Consider the following 19,636-nt stretch of genomic DNA (forward strand, 5'->3'; position numbering starts at 1 on the left):
GAAATTACTTGTACTCTGCAGACAAATATTTCTATTGCCATGTTGCTTATAATTTTAAGGATTACAAAGATTGTAGATGTCTATGTATAAAATATAATTTTTTAAAAAAGATGTTATTTATTTGTCAGAGAGAGAGTAAGCGAGCACAAGCAGGGGCCTGATGGCAGGGCTCAAATCCAGGACCCGGGGATCATGTCCTGAGCTGAAGACAGACACTTAACAGCCTGAGCCACTCAGGCGTCCCTGTAAAATATAATTTAAAATAGGGGCACCTGGGTGGCTGAGTAGGTTAAGCATCTGCTTTCAGTTCTAGTCATGATCCTAGAGTCTCAGGATCAGGCCCCTCATTGGACTCCCTGCTCAGCAAGGAGTCTGCTTCTCCCTCTGCCCCTCTCCTTGCTCATGCTGTTTCTCTCTCTCTCTTGTTCTCTCTCTCTCAAATAAATAAATAAAATCATATATATATACATATGTGTGTGTGTGTGTGTGTGTGTGTGTATATATATATATATACAATTAAATATAAATAATAGTTGCTTTGGTAACTCTATATCATTAAAACCATGTTAAGGAAAATACATAATGACAAAGTAAAATGTATAATGATGTAGATATATTCAGATGTGTTATTACTTAAAAAGTTCATCTCTGGTGTTAAGATGTCATTTTGTGGATTTAATATAGTCAGTGTGCATATGTGCATGTTAACAGTTGTTTTCTCTGTGATGGAAGATTAGAGGTGATTTTTAGCACAGATAAACAGAATATAAATGTGATTGGAGTTAGTTTAGCATAAATATAAATGATGGAATCATAAAAAATGTATGAGTATTATGTAAGTTGAAGTCTTTCTTAGATCCTGGAAATTTCCTGTGCTTATCATATCATTTTATTTTGTTTTATTTTTTTAAAGATTTTATCTATTTATTTATTTTTATTTTTTTTTAAAGATTTTATTTATTTATTTGACAGAGAGAGATCACAAGTAGGCAGAGAGGCAAGCAGAGAGAGTGAGAGGGAAGCAGGCTCCCTGCCGAGCAGAGAGCCCGATGCGGGACTCGATCCCAGGACCCTGAGATCATGACCCGAGCCGAAGGCAGTGGCCTAAACCACTGAGCCACCCAGGCGCCCCAAAGATTTTATTTATTTAAGAGAGATTTATTTAAGAGAGAATGAAAGTGAGCCTGAGTAGGGGAGAGAGGCAGAAGCAGTCTCCCCACTGAGCAGGGAACCAATGCAGAGCTCAACCCCAGGACCCTGGGATAATGACCTGAGTTGAAGGTACCTGCTTAACCAACTGAGCCACCCAGGTGCATCCTAGCGTATCATTTTAAATTACAGTTTAATTTTTAACTATAGTGCATGAAAAAGCTTGCATTTTTATAGATATAGGACAGATTTAAAAGTGATTCTTTCTGCTATTTCATTTTGAAGTGAATACTTTCAGTGCATATTTACACATACTTCGAAAATTTACTCACTGGATGAAATGTACTGGGACAATTGACATATTAATTGCTGTTTTCTGGGAAATTACTACATATAGTCAGAGTCTGACTTCTCACAGAATTAAATAGAGAGAGGGGGAGCTTCACAAAATCTTGAGCAGGCTATAGAGGAATTGAAAGCTAAAGAAAGTGTAGTGGATTATTGTGCCCTTTGATTGAACAAATTTTTACATTTTGCTTCCTGTAACACATACCCAATAACTTTATTTTTAGAATGGCTGTGAAAGAATAGATACTTTTGTAAAATAACTCTCCCTTTGTTTTTCTGGCTATTCATTCTAAATGTCTTATACCATTCTTGTTGACCTTTCTCATCCCATATATGATTGTTACCAGTTAAATTCCCAAGTATGGTCCTTTCTCTTTCTGGTTCTTTTTGTTTCATTTTGTCAGTAATCTTGATGAATTCTGCTGCTGCAGTTCTATTAATACTCATGTTCTAAAACAAATATCATTTTTGCCTTTTGCCTCTTTTCAGTTGTGTTTGAAACATCTTATTATTTTCTATGTGTGGTATTATCTGAAATATATCCAAATTACCATATATCTAAATATATCCAAATTACCTTGAAAGTAAAATACATAGTATCACATGCATATTGGAATAAATTCAAAATAAATGAATAGTGATATAGCTGAGAATCAAAGAAATTATACTTATCACTTTCATTTCCTAGGTTCTACAGTTTTCTCAAATAGATACTTTAATAAAACGTATTTCAAGCAATGAGTACCCCATATAAATAATATTTAATGGTTAACATATAGCTATTATTATTGAAGAAACCTAGAAGATCTAGTTTATAATTTCTTATGATCCTCAGCATTTACCGTCATCTTTCTTAGATACCTGGAAACATGGTGAACCACACCCAGTTGGGATCATGGTCTTGGCTCAAAGTATGAATTGAAGGTTTTATTTCACACTGAGACTGTTTAGGTATATTTAGGCTTAATTTCTTCCACCAGATTTGTAAATAATATTTTTCTTTTACAGAGTGGAGTAATGTGTGTGATTCACCTGGGAAAAAGATGAGCAAAGGTTATGTAGATCACTTTAAATATAGGTATGAAATTGCAAAGTGGGGGCATGGAGGGATAAAAAGGAGAAAAAATACAAATGCATTGATATTTGAGTATTTGGGGATGGAGAGTTCATGACACAACTAAACAGCAGAGAACAAATTCTTGTGAGACTATTTCTGGAATAAAGAAATGAATAAGAAGTATGGGAAGTTTGTTGTATGATGCTGTACCTTCCTTACAAGAATTCACTATAAAGAATTATATCACTTTTAAATGCTTTACAGGACTGTATTTGTACTAATTTTCGACCTATATTCATACAGGTTATTGATCTGTTATTTTAATAATTTGGTCTGGCTTTTGTCTGATAATGCTTGCCTCATAGAGTGAGTTTGGGAAATATCTCTCTAGTTTTCTCTAAGAATCTGTGTAAAGTTAGCATAATTTATTTGTTTGGGAGATTATCACAATTAAGCCACCTGGCACTAACTTTCTTTGAAAAGGCTGTTACTATAAATCCAGTTTCTTAATAGATATAGAGCTATCCATGTTTTCCATATTTTCTTTTTTTTTTTTTTAAGATTTTATTTATTTATTTGACAGAGGGAGATCACAAGTAGGTAGAGAGGCAGGCAGAGAGAGAGAGAGGAGGAAGCAGGCTCCCGGCTGAGCAGAGAGCCTGATGTGGGACTCGATCCCAGGACCCTGGGATCATGACCTGAGCCAAAGGCAGCGGCTTAAACCACTGAGCCACCCAGGCGCCCTCCATATTTTCTTAGATAAAATTTCACAGTTTTTATCTTTTAAGGAATTTTGTTTTTCCATATATGTTGTTAAAAGTATTGTCATCAAGTTGTTCATAATATTTTCTTTGTAACTCTTATTTTCACTAGTATCTACAATAGTGTTATTTATATCATTTCTCTTACATGATTCACGCTTCTTGGTGATTAGAATGACTAGGGGGTTGTTTTGTTTATTTTTTAAATCAATCTTCTGAAAGTGTCAGCTTTTGGTTTCATTGATTTTTTTTCCTATTTTTAAAATCTGAATTATTCTCTGTAGAAGATACATATTTTTCCTAAAGTCTGCTTATTCTGGCTTTAATTTTTACTTCCTTTTCTAGTTTCTTAAAGTATAAACTGTGGTAGTTGAAGTGAAAACTTTTCTAATATATATTTTCAGCAAAAAAGTTATTTTTCTTATAGATTTTATTTATTTGAGAGAAAGAAGAAAGGTGTGCACATGTACACAAGCAAGGGGAGGGGCAGAGGAAGAGGGAGAAGCAGACTCACCACTGAGTGGGGAGTCCAACGCTGGGCTCTGTCCCATTGAACAATAACTCCAAAAATGTTTTCTTTGCATGAATTGCTTAAGGTCTTCCTATTTTGACATGGTGTGTTTTGATTTTCCTTTGATACTAAATACTTCTTGGGGTACCTGGATGTCTCAGTTAGGTAAGTGTCTGCCTTTGGCTGGGATCATGCCCAGTGTCAAGTATCAAGCATTGGTTTCTCTGCTTAGCTGAGAGGCTGTTTCTCCCTTTCCTCCCCACTCATGCTCTATCTTTCTCTCTCAAATAATAATTTTAAAAAACTCATAAAAAAAGTACTTCTTAGTATTCATTGATATCTTTTTCAATCCATTGGTTCTAGAAATCTGTTATTTAGTACAAGTATATTTGGATTCCAGAAACTTTTATTATTTTTTTCTAATTTAATTCCATATGGTTAGAGACAACAATTTCTACAACTTAGATCACTTAAACTTCATTGTGTTTTATTGCCCACAACATGAACTATCTTGGTTCTGTGTACACTTGAAAATAATTTGCATTCCTTAAATAAAAACAATAACCATCTGTATGCTGCCTACAAGAGACTCATTTTGGACCTAAAGACACCAGCAGATTGAAAGTGAAAGGACTGAAAACGATTTATCATTCTAACAGATACCCAAAGGAATCTGGAGTAGTAATACTTACATCTGACAAATGAGACTTTAAACGAAAGACAGTAACAAGACATGAAGGACACTATATCATAATAAAGGGCACAATCCAACTATTGTTGGTTTAGAAGATCTAACAATTGTAAATATTGATGCCCCCAATATGGGAGCACTCAAATATATAAAACAATTAATAACAAACATAAAAGAGCTCACTGGTAATAATACAGTAGGGAACACTAACACCTGACTTATGTCAATGAGCAGATCATCTAAGCAGAAGATCGATAAGGAAACAATGGCTTTGAAAGACACATTGGACCAGATGGGTTTATCAGATATATTCAGAATATTCCCTCCTAAGGCAGAATTCTATTCAAGTGTATATGGGTCATTCTCCAGAATAGATCACACACTAGTCACAGATTAGCCCTCAACATGTACAAAAATATTGAGACCATACCATGCATCTTTTCTGATCACAACACTGTTAGACTTGGAGTAAACTACAAGAAAACACTTGGAAAGACCACAGATACATGAAGCTTAAACAACATGCTGCTAAAAAATGAATGGGTCAACCAGAAAATCAAAAAAAAAAAAATTTAAAAAAATGTATAGAAACAAATGAAAATGAAAACAACAGTCGAAAACCTTGGTAAACTTGCAAAAGCAGTCTTATAAGGGAAGTATATAGCAATATGGGCCTACCTTAAGAAGCAAGAAAAGTATCATATAAATGACCTAACTGCACACCTAATGGAGCAAGAAAAAGAATAACAAACAACCTAAAATCAGGAGGAGAGAAACAATAAAGATCAGAGTAGAAATAAATGATATAGAAACAAAAAATAAAACAGGGGCACCTGGGTGGCTCAATGTTTTAAGCCTCTGCCTTCAGCTTTGGTGATGATCTCAGGGTCCTGGGATCGAGCGCCAGGTTGGACTTCCTGCTCAGCGGGGAGCCTGCTTTCCCCCTCTCTCTTTGCCTGCTTTTCTGCCTGCTTGTGATCTCTCTCTCTCTGTGTGTCAAATAAATAAATAAAATCTTTTAAAATTTTTTTAAATAAAAATAAAACAGATAAATGAAACCAGGAGTTAGTTCTTTGAAAAAATTAGTAAAATTAATAAACCTCCAGCCAGACTTATCAAAAAGAGAAAGGACCCAAATAAATAAAATTATGAAGCCACAAATGAGAGAGGAGAAATGGCAACCACACCACAGAAATACAATTATAAGAGAATATTGTGGAAAACTATGTGCAAACAAATTAGACAACCTGGAAGAAATGGATAAACTCCTAGAAACATATAAACTATCAAAACAGAAACAGGTAGAAATAGGAAACATGAATATACTGATAACAAGCAAAGAAATTTAACCAATAATCAAAAATCTCCCAAGAAACAGAAGACCAGGGCCAGATGCCTTCACAGGTGAATTCTACTAAACATTTAAAGAAGAGCCAATACCATTTCTTCTCAAAATATTCCAAAAAATGGAAATGATAGGAAAACTTCCAGATTCATTCTGTGAGGCCAGTATCACCCAGATACCAAAACCAAAGACTCCAGTAAAAAGAGAACTACGGGCCAATAGCCCTGATGCACAGGATTGCAAAACTTCTCAATAAAATATAAGCAACCTGAATCCAACAGTACATTAAGGGAATAATTTACCACAATCAAGTGAGATTTATTCCTGAGCTGCAAGGAATATTCTTAGATATTAGCAAATCAACGTGACTCACCCTATTAATGAAAGAAAGGATAAGAACCATATGATTCTTTCAATAGATACAGAAAAAGCATTTGACAAAGTACAACATCCATTCATGATAACAACTCTCGACAAAGTAGAATTAGGGGAAACATACCTCAACATGATAAAGGCCTTATATGAAAAACCCACAGCTTCCTCTATGGCCAGGAGCAAGACAGAAGTATGCAAATTCACAATTTAATAGAGTACTGGAAGTACTAGCCATAGCAGCCAGACAGCGGAGAGAAATAAAAAGCAACCAATTTGGCAAGGGACAAGTGTTAGTTTCACTATTTGAAGAGGACATATACTAACTTTTGTAGAAAACCCAAAATACTCCACCAAAAAATTGCTAGAACTGGTACACAAATTCAGTAAATTCACAAAATTCACTGATACAAAATCAATGTACAAAAATCTGTTGCATTTCTATATACTAATAATGAAGCATCAGAAGGAGAAACCAAGGAATCAATCCCATTTACAACTGCGCCAGAAACCATAAGATACATAAAAATAAACCTTACCAAAGGGGTGAAAGATCTGTACTTTGAAAACTATAAAACAGAGCTGAAAAAAATTGAAGATGACAAAAAGAAATGGAGAAACATTCCATGCTCATGGATTGGAAGAACAAATACTGCTAAAATGGCTCTACTACCAAAAGCAACATTCACATTTAATGCAGTCCCTTCAAAATACCACCAGCATTTTTCACAGAGCTGGAACAAACAATTCTGAAATGTGTATGGAACCATAGGAGACCCCAAATAGCCAAAGCGACCTTGAAAAAGAAAAACAAAGCTGGAGGCATCAGAATTCCGAAGTTAAATTATGTTATAGAGCTGTAGTGATCAAGACAGTAAGGTACTGCAAAAAAACACACATAGATCAGTGGAACAGAATAGAAAACCCAGAAATGGACCCAGAACTATATGGTCAACTAATCTTCCAACGAAGCAGGAAAGAATATCCAATGAGGGAAAAAAAAAGAGTTTCTTAGACAAATGATGCTGGGAAAATTGGACAGCAACATGCAAAATAATGAAACTGGACTACTTTCTTACACTGTATATGCAATGAGATTAAAAATGGATGAAAGACCTAAATGTGAGATAGGAAACCTAAATGTGAGGCATCAAAATCTTAAAGAATGCAAGTAGTAACTTCTTTTATTTCAACCGCAACAACTGCTTGATAGACACATCTCTGAGGGCAAGGGAAACAAAAGCAAAAATGAACTTTCGGGACTTCATTAAGATAAAGTTTCTGTCCAGTGAAGGAAACAGTCAAGAAAACTAAAAGACTACTTGTTGAATGGGAGAAGATATTTGCAAATGGCCTATTTGGTAAACGGTTAAGTATCCAAAATACTGAGAACTTTTAAATTTCAATACGCCAAAGAAACCAAATAGTTAAGAAATGAGCAGACATACAGATGGCCAACAGACACACACAATTGGTATATTACTCACACACAATATGGTATATTACTCAGACATAAAAAAGAATGAAGTATTGCCATTTACTGCTGTGTGGATGGAAGTAGAGAATATTAGGCTAAGCAAAATAAGTCAGTGAAAGACAAATACCATGTGATTTTACTCAAATGTTGAATTAATGAAACAAAAAAATAATTGTAGGGGAAAATTTAGAGAGGGAAACCAAGAAAGAAACTCTTTTCTTTTTTTTAAAGATTTTATTTATTTATTTGACAGAGAGCGATCACAAGAAGGCAGAGAGACACGCAGAGAGAGAGAGAGGAAGGGAAGCAGGCTCCCTGCTGAGCAGAGCGCCCGATGCGGGACTCGATCCCAGGACCCTGGGATCATGACCTGAGCCGAAGGCAGCGGCTTTAACCCACTGAGCCACCCAGGTGCCCCCCAAGAAAGAAACTCTTAAATATGGAGAACAAACTGGTTACCAGAGGGGAGGCAGGTGGGGGGTCGGGTTAAATAGGTGATGGGGATTAAAGAGTGCACTTGTGATGAGCACCACGGGATGTATGGAAATGTTGCAGCAGGTGTGAATTGTACACTTGAAACTAATATTACACAGTATGTTACCTAACTGGAGTTTAAATAAAACCTAAAAAGAAAGTTAATTTCTGTTGTTTTTCAGTGGATTATTATCTACATGTAAATTAGGTTAAATAGGTTAAAAATCTTGGTTAGATTTTTCTATATACTGATTGTTTTCTATTTACTGGTACTATCAAATATTGAGAGAGAGTGAATATCTTATTATAAATGTAGGTTCAACATGCAAGAAGGGAAATAAGATTAGAGCAGAGATCAATGAGGTAGAAACCAGATATACAGTAGAACGTATCAATGAAACTAGAAGCTGGTTTTTTGAAAGAATCAATAAGATCGATAAACCATTGGCCACACTAATCCAAAAGAAAAGAGAGAAAGCCCAAATTAATAAAATTAGGAATGAAAAGGGAGAGATCACAACTAACACCAAGGAAATAGAAACAATCATCAGAAATTATTACCAACAGTTATATGCCAATAAGCTAAGCAACCTAGATGAAATGGATGCATTCCTGGAAAACTACAAACTCCCAAAATTGAACCAGGAAGAAATTGACAACCTGAATAGACCGATATCTAGTAATGAGATTGAAGCAGTGATCAAAAACCTCCCAAAAAACAAGAGCCCATGACCTGACGGATTCCCTGGGGAATTCTACCAAACTTCCAAAGAAGAAATAACACCAATTCTTCTGAAGCTGTTCCAAAAAATTGAAGCAGAAGGACAACTTCCAGACTCTTTTTATGAAGCCAGCATTACCCTGATCCCCAAACCAGGCAAAGACCCTCCCAAAAAGGAGAATTTCAGACCAATATCACTGATGAATATGGATGCAAAGATTCTCAACAAGATCCTAGCAAACAGGATCCAGCAGCACATTAAAAAGATTATCCACCATCACCAGGTGGGATTCATCCCTGGGTTGCAAGGTTGGTTCAACATTCACAAATCAATCAATGTGATAGAACAAATCAATAAGAGAAGAGAGAAGAACCACATGGTCCTCTCAATTGATGCAGAAAAAGCATTTGACAAAGTCCAGCATCCGTTCCTGATGAAAACGCTTCAAAGTATAGGGATAGAGGGAACATTCCTGAACTTCATAAAATCTATCTATGAAAGGCCCACAGCAAATATCATCCTCAATGGGAAAAAGCTTGCAGCCTTCCCGTTGAGATCAGGAACACGACAAGGATGCCCACTCTCACCACTCTTGTTCAACATGGTATTAGAAGTCCTAGCAACGGCAATCAGAAAACAAAGAGAAATAAAAGGTATCCAAATTGGCAAGGAAGAAGTCAAACTCTCTCTCTTCGCAGATGACATGATTCTTTATATGGAAAACCCCAAAGACTCCACCCCCAAACTACTAGAACTCATACAGCAATTCAGTAACGTGGCAGGATACAAAGTCAATGTACAGAAATCAGTGGCTTTCTTATACACTAACAATGAAAATACAGAAAGGGAAATTAGAGAATCGATTCCATTTACTATAGCACCAAGAACCATAAGATACCTGGGAATAAACCTAACCAAAGGGGTAAAGGACCTGTACTCGAGGAACTACAGAACACTCATGAAAGAAATTGAAGAAGACACAAAAAGATGGAAGACTGTTCCATGCTCTTGGATTGGAAGAATAAACATTGTTAAAATGTCTATACTGCCTAGAGCAATCTATATTTTTAATGCCATTCCGATCAAAATTCCACCGATATTTTTCAAAGAGCTGGACAAATAATCCCAAAATTTGTATGGAGTCAGAAGAGACCCCGAATTGCTAAGGAAATGTTGAAAAACAAAAACAAAACTGGCGGCATCACGTTACCTGATTTCAAGCTTTACTACAAAGCTGTGATCACCAAGATAGCATGGTACTGGCATAAAAACAGACACATAGACCAGTGGAACAGAGTGGAGAGCCCAGATATGGACCCTCAACTCTATGGTCAAATAATCTTCGACAAAACAGGAAAAAATATTCAATGGAAAAAAGACAGTCTCTTCAATAAATGGTGCTGGGAAAACTGGACAGCGATATGTAGAAGAATGAAACTCGACCATTCTCTTACACCGTATACAAAGATAAACTCGAAATGGATAAAAGACCTCAATGTGAGACAGGAATCTATCAGAATCCTAGAGGGGAACATAGGCAGTAACTCTTCGATATCAGCCACAGCAACTTCTTTCAAGATATGTCTCCAAAGGCCAAGGAAACAAAAGCAAAAATGAACTTTTGGGACTTCATCAAGATCAAAAGCTTCTGCACAGCAAAGGAAACAGTCAACAAAACAAAAAGGCAACCCACGGAATGGGAGAAGATATTTGCAAATGACAGTACAGACAAAAGGTTGATATCCAGGATCTATAAAGAACTTCTCAAACTCAACACACACAAAACAGATAATCATATCAAGAAATGGGCAGAAGATATGAACAGACACTTCTCCAATGAAGACATACAAATGGCTATCAGATACATGAAAAAATGTTCATCATCACTAGCCATCAGGGAGATTCAAATTAAAACCACATTGAGATACCACCTGACACCAGTTAGAATGGCCAAAATTAGCAAGACAGGAAACAACGTGTGTTGGAGAGGATGTGGAGAAAGGGGAACCCTCTTACACTGTTGGTGGGAATGCAAGTTAGTGCAGCCGCTTTGGAGAACAGTGTGGAGATTCCTGAAGAAATTAAACATAGAGCTTCCCTATGACCCTGCAATTGCACTGCTGGGTATTTACCCCAAAGATACAGATGTAGTGAAAAGAAGGGCCATTTGTACCCCAATGTTTATTGCAGCAATGGCTACGGTCGCCAAACTGTGGAAAGAACCAAGATGCCCTTCAACGGATGAATGGGTAAGGAAGATATGGTCCATATACACAATGGAGTATTATGCCTCCATCAGAAAGGATGAATACCCAACTTTTGTAGCAACATGGACGGGACTGGAAGAAATTATGCTGAGCGAAATAAGTCAAGCAGAGAGAGTCAAGTATCATATGGTCTCACTTATTTGTGGAGCATAACAAATAACATGGAAGACATGGGGAGATAGAGAGGAGAGGGAGTTGAGGGAAACTGGAAGGGGAGATGAACCATGAGAGACTATGGACTCTGAAAAACAACCAGAGGCTTTTGAAGGGGCGGGGGGGGTGGGAGGTGGAGGAACCAGGTGGTGGGTAATAGGGAGGACACATACTGCATGGAGCACTGGGTGTGATGCCAAAACAATGAACACTGTTATGCTGTAAATAAACAACAAAAAAATAAATGTAGGTTCATCTTTTCCTTGGTGTTCTTTATTTTTCTTTAATTAATAGAATAGTTCATTGAGCATTGCTAGTTATAGAATAATTGACTAGAAAGTCCAGAGTTCTCATATAAACCTTTTTGGCTCTACCCCTACCCCTAGATTCCCCTGTTATTTACATCTTGCATTGATGGAGTATTTGCCACAACTGATGGAACAGTATTGACATATTAAAATTAATTAAAGTACCTAGTTTATGTTATGGTTCACTCTGTCTGTAGGTTTTGCTAAATGTATAATCTCACATATCCAGCATTACAGAATCTTACACACTAGTTTCACTGACTTAAAATCTTCTGTGATCTTCCCATCCATCCCTCCTTCTCCCCTCATCACCACTCCTCCCCTTTGCCCAACTCCTGGTAAACATGGATTTTTTACTGTCTCTCTAATATGGTCTTTTCCAGAATGTCATAAATTTGGAATCATGTGATATGTAGCCTTTTCAGATTGTCTTTTTTGACTTGTAATATGCATTTAAGTTTCTTCCATATATTTATGTGACTTAATAGCTCATTGCTTTTTATTGCTGAATTAATATTTGTTTACATGTACTGCAGTTTTTTTATTCACATATTGAAGGACATCTTGATAACTTCCAACTTATTTTGGATAAATCTTCTATAAATATTTATGTGTATTTCTGGGGACATGTTTTCAGCTTCTTTGAGTAAATACCAAGGAACTCAATTGCTGGATTGTATTGGTAAGATTATATGTAGGTTTATAAGAAAATTGCCACATTGTCTTCCAAAGTGGCTATAACATGTTGTATTCCCACCAGCAATGATGATACTTGAAGTGGTTCCACATTCTCATTGGTAATTGATGATGTCAGTGTTTTCGATTTTACCCATTTTACTAGGTTTGTAGTGGTACCTTACTGTTTTAATTTTCAATTCCCTGGTGACATTTGATGTTGAACTTGTTTTCCTTTGCTTATTTTCCATCTCTGTGTCTTCATTATTAAAGTATCACATCAATCTTTTGCCTACTTTTTAATTAGGCTGTTTGTTCTTTTATTGAATTTTTACAAGTTTTACATATTTTCTGTACATGTACTTTATCAGATATGTTTTACAAATGTTTTCTCTCAGGCTGTGTCTTGTCATTTTATTGTCTATTTATTTTTGCTCATTTAAATTTTGAAACTGTTACTAGGTACATTAACATTTATGATTATTATATTCTCTTGGTGAATTGACCCCTTTATTATTATGAAATGATTTTCTATCTGATAATATTTCCTATGAAATCTCTTTTAACTTTTATCTGAGAAATTTACTGATGTTGATATGTGTAGTCCTAGATCATTCATTTTTTAATGTCCTATATATTCTATTAGATGGGTACACCATTATTACTTTAGTCATTATGGATAATTATGTAATACATGTTTTTATAATATAAACCATGTGGTATAAACGTTCTTAATCTTGTCTCAAGGAGTTTCTCTATGAGTACATTTATTGAATGTAAGATAGGCGCCTCTTCAAATTACTTGCTCTTTAAGGTATTTGCTGTAATTTGATTTCTGTCATTATGCCTAAAAGTTACTGTTTCACATTCTTACCAACGCAGTGCAATGCCAGGTTTTAAATTTATTAAAATAAACTGAGATATCATCAATGTTTTATTTTGAATTTTAAAATATTAGGCCAGTTAACATTTAAAAAATATGTATATTTATTGAGGGACACCTGAGTGCCACAGTAGGTTAAGTGCCTGACTCTTGGTTTCAGTTCAGCTCTATGCGCAGCTTGGAGTCTGCTTGAGATTTTCTCTCCCTAATTTTCTGCCCTTCCTGCTTGTGTTCCTTCTCTCTCAAATAAGTCTTTAAATATATATATACACATACACACATATATATATATTTAACCTATAATAAATAAAACTATATAAATATATATTTTAAATATATATATACTTAAATATACATCTATATGTAGATAGATCATTTTGTTAGTCTATTCTGTAATTTTTCTGTTTGTATCTTGTGCCGTTTTTCTTCTTTGCTATTTTTGTAATGATATATAGGATTTCTTGATATTTTTTGGTAATGTTCTTTCTTGTATATATGTACTTCAATTATCATTGTGTGTTTATGGCTTATATTTCCTATTAAATCTACTGATGATTTTTTTAATGCAATTGAATTAATCTTTTCCCTTACCTCTTGTTTGAGAACTCCTTCCCTATCTTTGAAGTCTAATATATTTTTTTAAGCAGTAAACAGAGCACAATAAGGCACACATTCACACCTTTTTCTTATCCCTTGATAGACAATAATTAATGTGTGTTGGGCTTGGATGTAATCACTAGGCTCAACACACTGCTTTCATTGATTTTTCAATAAGGATTAAATCTACGAAGAAGAAACTTCTTTCTTTTTCTTCCAGTGGTTAATTTAATTTTCTCCCCTACTGAACCAAATTATTTATTTGCTAGCACAGTCTTTATCATCTCTTCATGTTTCCCATCTATTGCCAATGCAATTACAGCTCATAACAATTAACAGCTGTTTCTTAGTATTTCTAGTTATTACAGTTTTTGCCTAGTAGCAACTTTTTTTAAATTTCAAAAATAATGTGTTCTTCTTTTCTATAAAGCCTCACCTTATAGTATTATGTTATTCCTAATAGATAACCCTGAAAATCGTGACAAATTTATCTTAACTTGTAATGCACACATATATGTACCCTTTCAAGTCAATATTGAATATTTCAGAATATTTTATAGCCTAAAATGTAAATATGCATTTGTTATTTGTCCTTATATCTATAATATTGACCTAGATTTCTGAAATTCCACTGCAAAAATAGTTTTTTTGTTTGTTTGTTATGTTATTCTCAACTATTGGCTACCTTAACATTTACTCTTGTTTTTTGTTGTCTTCATTAGTTCTTTGTTAACTTTCATTAACCTGACTTTCTGAGATGATGTTCAGGTCTTGACCTGGGCAGGGGTCGGGGGGAGGGACTACCTTAATGCTCTCATAGAAAATGTAAATAAATGAAATTTCCCTTCTACCTTAAGTAAAACTACTTAGCTTATAAGAGTGGGGATTCTTGAAAATTACACGAAGAACGGATCTACACCCTCTTAATTGCTTTTATATTTAATTTCTTAAGATCATTTATTTTAACATTGATCAAAATAGGAATTTGTTTCCTAATACATAGGCAGCTCAGTAATACTCATAATGGAATATCAGAGTAATTCTAGAAGATGTTAAGGTTCATTCTTCAAATATAAATGATTTTACCTATCAGACATAATTCTGTTCATTTGGGGCCCATCTTTTGTGATTAGTGTTGTATATGACTCATGTAAAGGATTCAATTATTGTAAGGAGTAAGACTATTATGTTCTTTGTAGGTACTACATAAGATTTAAAACATCTTCCAGATGGTTTTAATATTCATTGTAGCGTAGAAATACTTGAATCATGTGGCCTATATGTATACAGTTGTGGGTGTATATCTTACTGTAGATTTAGGGTTATGTAGAACAAAGAAGAAGAGTATCATGTAAGATTATTTTGTAGCCTTAAAAGACACTGATGATAAATCTGGACATCATTTTTAAGAGAAGAGAACAAAGAAATATGATTGTTTTTAGGTCCTCTGCTCCTTTATTTGTCATTCACTCAATGTTTATTGAAGAGCATAGGTTAAAGCCCAGAATAAATGCTGGTATTAATGAGAAAATTAATATCCATTTAGAATAAGTCATATTGGATCAACCGAATAAATGTCATTGCTGACAGAAGGTTAATTGGTGATTAAAAGGGTAGAACAAAATGTGTTAATACAATTTACTTTGCATCATCACCTATGCCATTGTTAACTGTGAGGATTAAGAAAAAGAGGAATTTATTATTCTTGGATTATTGGCTAAGTCAACCAATGGTGAATGATATGCCATTAATGAAACAGAAAACTCTAAATGTAACAAAATTGGGTCATTGAATCCGGTTCTAAAAAATGTGCATATGTATAAATAAGACATTAAAAATAAGAACCTCAAATTCAAGCGGGAAGACTTTGATGTGATTTTAGACATTAGGAGGTCCATTTACGTATGCATAATAGTTAAAACCACATTAAATTGTGTAAGAGGGAACAGAAGTAGAGAGAAAGGGACTTGGGAGTACTCCAGTATTTTAATATCAGAGAATGAGGACCCAGCAAAAGTGGGTGAGCAAGGACTTCCAGTGCAATCATAGGAGCCAGGACAGAAGAATATTATCAGAAAGAGAAATTATTCTGAGGTTAATTAAACTGAGAACTGAGAAGCAATAATGGATTTTTGAAATGGTAAATTTTGGAAGACATTGACAGGGGCAGTTTGATTGGAATAGTACAGATATAAGCCAGACTTCTATAGGCTGAAAACTTAATAAGGGTGGAAGTAATAAATGAAGACAATTCTTATTAAAAAAAGGAAAGAGAGAAATAGAAGTTAGTATTTTTAAGATGGAAAAAACTAGCACATTTGTTTGCACATAGTTTGTAGAGATGAAAACATGAAGAAGAGGGATTGATACAAACGAATGAAAAACCTATTCTATACAAATTATTTGAGTATAAATAAGCATACAGAAAAATAGACATAGCATGACCATGTAGATAGGTCACTGGATTTTTACCAACAGAACACAACTATGTAACCAGTTTTAGATCAATAATAATAACATTCAAGCTTGCCAGAAGCCACCTTCATTTTTCATTTATTGAATCCCTTAATTCCTCTTACCTGGGCTAACTGGTATTCTGATGTACAGTGGTACAGCATATTATTTTAATAATGCTATAGAGTATTCCATCCTGTGAATATACCATGAATTATATATCTATTCAACTATTAACATGATTTTGTTAGCATCCTGTTTGTGGCTATTATGAGTAGTACAGTCATGTAACTAAAATATTTAATTTCTAAAATTTAAATGAGTCATTTACAAAGGGACCAAAATCATAAGATACTTAGAGCCAAATATAGCAAAATACATGCAAAACTTCCCAGAAGTTTTGACTCTGAAACATTGTTTAGAAAATTTATAGGATAAGATCTTAATATTATTAATATATCATTTCCCCCAAATTGACCTATAAATTCAATGCAATACTAATAAAAATCCCAGCATTCTTTTTCTAAAGAAATTCACAAGAGGATTTAAACATTTATTTTTAAAGGCAAAGAATCAATAATACTCAAAATAATCTTGAAAAAGTTTTCTGTATTCAGAAACTCTCAACAGCAGTTAAGTCCATAGTTGCGTAACTATTTCCCCATCTCTACCAGTACTTAACTCTTTAATTAGAGATATACCAAGAACTATATTTGCTAGAATTCACTATGAATTTTGTTTGTGGTTACTTGTACTTAGTTACTTTCTTTTAGGATATAAGAAAGTATAGCACTATTGGCTAGTCTGTGAGTTATAAATGCCATAATAAAGAGATGAAAATACTTTTATGTTTGTCAGAAAGACTAGGCTATAGGGGTTTTTCATTTCCTTGTTTTAGTTAAGATTTGATCTTCTTTCAGTTTGGGGATTTCTGTGTTTTAAATGGTAGTTTGCCTCCAAAGTAAGTCTTAGATATTAGTATGTCAGTGATGATTATATTCCACTTCTGATGCACTAATCTGGCAGAAAGACAACAATGTGCATGACCCAATTCAAAAGCATTAAGAAGACATAGCCCTTAAAAAAAAAAAAAAAAAAAAAAAGAAGAAGAAGAAGAAGGAGAAGAGGAAGACATAGCCCCTGTTATATGTTGTAACTGTTGTAATTAATGAAATCCTTCCCTTCTGTGAAACACACTGATGTTCAAAATGATCCCTTTGGCTTTTCCCTGGTATAACAAACAGAAAGATGGTTAACAACCATAAGAAATTTATGATCGGGGTGCCTGGGTGGCTCAGTCGGTTAAGCCTTTGCCTTTGGCTTATGTCATGATCTCAGGGTCCTGGGGTTGAGCCCCGCATCAGAATCTCAGCTCAGTGGGGAGCGTGCTTCCCCCTCTCTGCCTGCCTCTCTGCCTACTTGTAATCTTTCTCTCTGTCAAATAAATAAATAAAATCTTAAAAGAAATTTATAAAAAAAAGGAAATTTATGATCAATAAGTGTCCTAATGAAACTTTTATTATCAGATATATTACAAAAGAGAATGCCTTCTTCAAGTCCCATGATTACACACTGCCATGAGTGGGGTGATTGAGTGATGTTACCCTCAGCGCTGCTTCTTTTTTGTCCAATACTTTCACTTAATTTTCTAGTTGCTCATGTTGTACTGAATTCAGTTGAACTATATAAGTAACTCAGGGAAAATTGGGATATGCCATTCTTTTATACCAATAATTAATCTGGTTTAACAAAGGCCATATAAAACATTCAGTAATTAATGAAGTTGCAAATAGAATTGGGAAGATCTGAGTGTGATATAGGTAACAGAGGCTAACATAATATAAAAATTAGTTTAAAAATTTAGATGAAATGAGTAAACTAAACATTTTGCTATTGGCTTCACTTTATCAGACTGATTTGATCTTAGAAATATTTGAAGTTATCAAATTTGTAATATGCAATGGATCAGTAAGAACACATTTGGCATTCTTTATATCTATATATAAAAGGTTTATGTTTCATTAAAATTAGGCTTTATTACAAATCATTATTTTTAATGAATTATTGCTTCAGTAATAGTATTGACATGATTCCTAACAAAAAATGCTTAGTAAAGGTTTAAAATTAAACACTTTGAAGTTTTGAAAAATACTTCTATACAAATAAACACAAGGGAAAATAAATTTCCCTTTTGGAATATTAACAAAGATATTGGAAGTAAGGGGTATTTTATCATTGTCATCAAGTAAGAAAAGAATTAATTGCTGTCATGTTCTCTCTCTACTACCTTGTGGGGTACAAATTACATTTTTCTAACCTCAGAACCTTAATCAAAACAACGAGATTTGAGCTGGTATTAATCTGCAGCAGTCAGTGGCAGCCTTTCCATAGCCAAAGAGTGCAAGGTCAGCAATGTGAATTTCTGCAACAAAGAGAACATGCTTATCAGGAGACTACACCTGGTAAAGCAAAAATGCAAGGACAGTGTGCAAATCAAGACTGTACTCAAAGAAAAAGCACAATGAAAGCCTTTGCCTTTTGCCTCTGTGATTGAGTGTATCATAAAAGCGATATATTAAACACACATACACAGAGATCTCTGGGGTCTATGTTTATCCAGAAAAGTTCCTGGAAGCTTACTTGAATTTCTGTTAAACCCAAAATTATAATAAAAATAATACTATGAGCAGTGGAATGTTCAAATAATTTTAAGTTATGGAGAAATGAATGACAATATAATGACTTATTAGATGTAACTGTGTTTAATGTTTTTAATGTGTTTAATGTACATTACCTCTCCTTTAATCCTAGTGAATCCCATCTCCTCAGAAGCTTTCTTTACTCAACCCTATTCTCTTTTGATTGTTCAATTTTAACAAACCTTCACCATTTCCCTGAATCTGGAGTCTATAAAGCTCCATGCTCATGCATTCAATAGCTGGTACTCATGTATTTTTTTCTGCTTATTGCATGTCTGGGCCCTAAAGTCATGCTGACACTGTTGGATAGAACAGTAAGTCTCAGAATCACAGTAATTGCATGGAGCCATGCCCTCTGGTGTAGCCACCTATTTTAGGTTCGATTTTTTTTTTTAAGATTTTATTTATTTATTTGATAGACAGAGATTGCAACTAGTCAGAGAGGCAGGCAGGGAGAGAGAGGAGGAAGCAGGCTCCCTGCTGAGCAGAGAGCCCGATGTGGGGTTTGATCCTCGGACCCTGGGATCATGACCTGAGCTGAAGGCAAAGGCTTTAACCCGCTGAGCCACCCAGGCGCCCAGGTTCGATTTTTTTAAAGAACAATTTAGTTTCTTCCTTTTTTCTCAAACATATAGAAGTATGAACATGATCATAATTTTTAAAAATTTCTACACATATAAGAATCATGTCTCT

This window comes from Meles meles, chromosome 3 (genome assembly GCF_922984935.1).
Source record: "Meles meles chromosome 3, mMelMel3.1 paternal haplotype, whole genome shotgun sequence".
Lineage (NCBI taxonomy): Eukaryota > Metazoa > Chordata > Mammalia > Carnivora > Mustelidae > Meles > Meles meles.